This window comes from Gekko japonicus, unplaced genomic scaffold (assembly GCF_001447785.1).
Source record: "Gekko japonicus isolate JY-2015 unplaced genomic scaffold, Gekko_japonicus_V1.1 scaffold372, whole genome shotgun sequence".
NCBI classification, from domain to species: Eukaryota; Metazoa; Chordata; class Lepidosauria; order Squamata; family Gekkonidae; genus Gekko; species Gekko japonicus.
The window spans coordinates 532,602-538,245 of record NW_015175367.1 but is presented as its reverse complement, the minus strand read 5'-3'; positions in this window follow the sequence as shown (position 1 = coordinate 538,245).

Below are 5,644 nucleotides of genomic sequence, written 5' to 3'. Positions count from 1 at the left end.
CAAGTGGAGGAGTGGGGAATCAAACCTGGTTCTCCCAGTCCCAGATTAGAGACTGCACACTTAACCACTACACCAAAGGGGTAAGGCGATCCCTAACAAGGTTAAAATGAGGAAGATCTAGTGGTAGTAGGCCAACCTATTTTACAATGGGAAGCTAGGAGGGGGTAGTGGGGAAAAGAACAGAGAAGGCTCTGTTTGGGAAGGAAGGCAATATGTGATAGAAGAAAGTATACCATGCCTGTTTTGAGCAGGCAGGTATAATGGCCCTGTCCACTTCCCTCCCCAAGAGGCAAGATTTCCCCTTTGTTTTTCTTTCCCTTTTCATGACTGAGCTGCCCTAGTAATGTGTTTTCTTCTTTGCTGAAGAACTCTGGCTGTCTCACCCTGTCACAGTACAATATTTTGAATTTTGGCTCAGCCCAGGAACCTGAGGGACGGAACAGGAGTCCACTTAAACAACTTTAATGGCACTTGAGGGGTTTTGAGATTCAAAAATAACAAAATATTTTATTTAACATAGAGGGAAAAGGTTGGGTGAAATCAAGGGTTGAAATTTCTGAGGTAAAATCAGTACATGCACAGACTTTAGCTGTTATGTTGCAGATTAATAACAGTTTCTTAAGCTTCTCCCAGGGACTTAAATCTTTAGGTTGAGAGGCTTTTGTTCCAGTATTTTCCCTGAACACTCCAGTATACGTTCTATAAATATTCTCTAAATCTTTTGGTTTCCAGAAGAATGGTACACTCTTTTCCAGTACCCAAACCTCTTCTCTTGAAACACCAATACTAGTCTTGAGTTTTTAACTGACCCTTAAGAGACCCAAAGGCAGTTTCTAACCATACCAGACAAGAGATCTCTGCACTCTTCAGAGCTAATGTCCTGTTTGACTGGGTTGGGAAATGCTTCTGTCTCTAGAAGATTTATCCCCTTTTCTTGGCTTGAATTGGAGTCTTTGTCTACTTCCTTGGCAACTTTCTCCCAGTTCTCCTGTCTGTGTAAAACTGCTCTTAGCTAATGATGAATTCCAAAACTGTCAGTACTCGACTCTTTTTAGGGCTGAAATCAGAATGTCAGTACTCAACAGGGCGATTCTGCATCTAGCATTTGCTCCACAACTGGGAGGAAAAGGTGCAGCTCAAAACAACTTCCAAATACCTTGGAGCAACACGGTACTGACTGCCAAGTTATCCCTGAATGGCCATAAATCTATGCAGAAGGTACCATAAAATCTGATGATCAAACAAAGTGAAAGCAGCATGCAATGCAGAGGGGAATTTCTGTTCCAATGTGGGTTTCATTAAACAAGAGGGAAAAGCCAATGCAGAATTGCCCTCAGTCAAGGCAGAAATCTGACTGAATCTTTCCTCAGTATGTAGTTCTCTCCAGACTTTCTCTGCTCAACTGATGCTAACCAATCAGAATGCTTGGAGCAACCTGTCACTCAAGGCTCTCTGTTTCTTTGAGGAATTAACTAGGGGTATGTGTTTAGCATAAACTGAACCCCCAAAATACCTGAAATATACCTTATTAGTATTTTACAGTTATTATTTAAGCCAGCAACTTCACTACTAATACATTTGAGCACGAAAAAGCCTTTCTTTTGCTGCTGCTGCTTTTATTCGGGTGTATCAGTGATATCACAAGTCAGCCCCAGCGGAGGCAGTGCAGAGCTTACAGTTGCACATTACCCTAGCTGATGCTCCGTTGCAGCTCCAAGCTGCAAGAGAGGATTGGCCAGGGAGGCAGGAACTCACAGTTCCATGCTGCCTGGGCTGGGGACGGCTGGCTTCTCTTGCAGCTTGGTTTAAACTCAGCTGCAAGAGGAGCCAGCCCAGCTCCACGCTGCCCCAGCTGATCCTCTCTTGCAGCACCAAGCTGGGCTGGCGAGTTCACCCAGAAGGCCTTTAAAGTGACTGCAAGCCCTTTAAACAATTTCAGAGTCCTCCAAGAGAAAGTATTTAAAGGGACTGCAATCTCTTTAAGTTAGTGTTATTGAGACAACGAACATAAAATTAAGCAAACTCCAGAGCACGATGGAAGACAGGAGGGCCTGGCATGATGTGGTCCATGGGGTTGCGAAGAGTTGGATTCGACTGTGCAAGTGAACAACAAATCTCTTTAAATGCCTTTTTTCCTACATTGTTTTCAATGGAGGGTGAGGCACTTTCTTTGGGGGCCCATAGAACTGGACCCCCTGGTCCGACCTTTTTGAGACTCGGGGGTTTTTTTTAGGAGGCATCAGCAGCTATGCTGCAAATTTGGTGCCTCTACCTCAAAAAACTGCACCCCCAGAGCCCTATATACCCCCAGATCAATTCTCTATTATACCGTATGGGGACCATGCAGCTGGGGGGGGGGGAATGGGTTTCCTGAATATTTCCCAAATCTGAATACCGTACCAGTATTGGGATTCAAGAACATCAGGAAATATTGATATTTTCAGGTTCAATATACTTGAACCCGAAAAATACTGAGGGTTTTTTGGACACCCCTAGAATTAACCACAGCCCTTCAATCTCTTTGTACAGCACTTCTAGGCTTTTAAGCAGTGCAATCTATCACCGCAGGGGTCAACGTTGTTGCATTTGTGGTGACTGGAAGATGGTTCTAGATAGGTTCCAAGGATCCTATCCAGAATGATCTTGTGCACCTGAATTTACTTTGGTGCCTATAGGGAAGAATTGCTGTTAGCCCCAAATTGATCAAAACTAGGATCTTTCCTGGCATTGGACCAGAACTTTGGAACCTAACTGCCATTCGCAGCTATGTTCTAATTAGTTCTCCTTTGGATCAGATCCTATTGGTGTAAACTTAAGATGCAGACTGTGATAGGACAATATAACCAACCTATATAAAGAGGAGGTTACATATGATAGGACAATATAACCAACCTATATAAAGAGGAAGTTACACATGTTAAAACTGGTATGGGTATGCTGGCTCTTCGAGGAGCAGTTCCCGGGGGCACTTAAGGAAGCGATGGTCCGCCTGCTCCTGAAAAAAACCAACTCCGGATCCAGCCGAATTGGCCAAATATCGGCCAATTAATGCATTTCCAATCTGCCCTATTTGGGCAAATTAATTGAGAAGGCAGTGGCGATACTGTTACAGGGCTTTCTGGATGACCCTTCCATTTTAAATCCCTTCCAGTCTGGCTTCCGCCCAAGACATGGGACGGAGACAGCGCTGGTTGCCCTTACTGATGATCTCCGGAGACATCTGGATTGGGGCAATTCAGTGGTACTGATGTTATTAGACCTGTTGGCTGTGTTCGACACAGTCGACCATTGGTTGCTGACCCACCACCTCGCTGACGTGGGGATACAGGGGCTAGCCTTGCAATAGCTTGCTTCCTTTATCAGGGGTCAGGGACAAAGGGTGGTGCTAGGGGAACAGCAGTCCAAGAGACACCCACTTGAGTGCGGTGTGCCTCAGGGGGCAGTGCTTTCCCCGATGTTATTTAACATCTACAGCAGTTTCGGGGGGCATAAAAAGTTATTTAACATCTACATGTGCCCCCTTGCCCAGATTGCCTGGAGATATGGGCTGGGGTGTCACCAGTACGCTGATGACACCCAGCTCTATCTGATGTTGGGTAGCCGGTCTGACTCTGGCCCGGATGATCTGGACCAGGCGTTGCAGGCCGTGGTTGGTTGGCATAGACTGAGCCGGCTGAAGCTAAATCCGGCAAAGACGGAGGTCCTGTGCCTGAGTCGGGGTGGTTCGAGGATGGGGATCCTGCTCCCGGCCTTTGACGGGGTGCCACTGGTGCCAGTGTCAGAGGTTAGGAGTTTTGGAGGCCCAGGTGGCAGCCACTGCTAAGTCAGCCTTTTATGATCTTCAGCTGATTCAGCAGTTGGTTCCCTTCCTTGACTGCAACGACCTGGCTACAGTGATCCATGTGATGGTCACCTCGAGATTAGACTACTGTAACACTCTCTACATGGGGATGCCCTTGTCGCTAATCTGGAAGCTGCAGTTAGTGCAGAATGCCGTAGCCAGGCTCCTGATGGGTCTCCCTAGATGGGAGCACATCCGGCCAGTGCTGAAGGCACTGCACTGGCTGCCAATAGCATACCGAATTCGCTTCAAGGTGCTGGTACTTACCTTTAAAGCCCTATATGACCAGGGTCCGACCTACCTGAAAGACAACCTTTCCCCATACATGCCCCAGAGAGCACTACGGTCAGGGTCACAACACCAACTAATTGTTCCAGGCCCTAACGATGCCAGGCTCGCTGCTACCAGGGCTAGGGCTTTTTCAGTGGCGGCTCCTCAAGGGTGGAATGAGCTCCCAGAAGAGATCAGGGCCCTGCGGGACCTTGTGCAGTTCCACAGGGCCTGCAAGTCGGAGATCTTCCACCAGGATTTCAACTAGGATCCGCCCTCCACTACCACCAACTATTACTATCAATAACATCTCTAGTGGGGGCTGGCCCTGTCGTGGGAGACTGGAATACTACTAAGTCGGGATCTTAGTATATCATCTCATAGTACACTACCTTAACTTATTGATGGACTACCAAGATGAGCACTTTAAGTAATATTGTATGATTGTTTAACTGGTTTTAAATGTTTTAAATGTTTTATGTTAACCGGATATACTATGCCGGCAAATGTGAGCCGCCCTGAGCCCGTCTGCAGGGAGGGTGGGATATAAATATAACTAATAAATATGCTGATGCTATCTGGGAGATGACCAAATGGTCTTTCCTGGGTTGATTACTGTATTATCCAGGAATTGCTTTTGAAAAGGAAATTTCAATAGCTTTATTTATTTATCTTAAAAAAAACTGGGTCATGCTTTATGGCCAAGAAGGTGTGAATAGCTCTGAAGATTCCAAACATTGATGTATGAGGCTAAGCTTCTGGGGGATATTTTGTTCCCACTGTTCTGGTACCTTACAGTCAGGAGATCTTTTTGGGGAGGTGCTTTGTCCCATGCCTCTGGTCTATGTAAGCCAGGGGAGCTTTGGGATACACACACAACTGATCTTAATTGGGGCCAGGGCCAAAAGGCAAGAGAAGATAGTCAACATGCCAAAGAACTCTAGGGTTTGGAAGTGGGCCTCCCGCTAGGGTAGAGGCCTTGGCAAGAGCCCTACAATGCCAACCCCGAATTACATCCAAAGTATCCTTACATGGATCACTGAACATAGCCCACTACCTACCACAAGAAGCGTAACCTACCTCACAGGCGTTTTGTGAGGATAAAACAGAGGAGAGAAGGAGGATGTAAGCCACTTTGGGTCTCCAATGGGGAAAAGGTTGGGCTATAAATAAATAAATACTCATGCAGCAATACAGACTCTGGGGGGACAGTCTCACAAACTTCAAAAAAATCATGCATTCTGAATGAATAACAATATCTGAATTCACCTAATAAATACATAAAATGGTATTTAGTTTAATTTTATCCAGGCATTAGTCATTTGCTAGCGGAACAGAAAACCTATTCAAATTTTAGATCATTCTTCAAATTTGTACAGTTATATTGAATTTAACTTGCTAATGTTCATAACTCAAACCATTTCAGAAATGATCTGCCTAATTAATGCATTTACTGAGTGCATCAGTATGCATTACGTACTAAAATCTGCAAATTTCTTGTGAAGTGCTAAATGGTGATATGGCACAGAACTA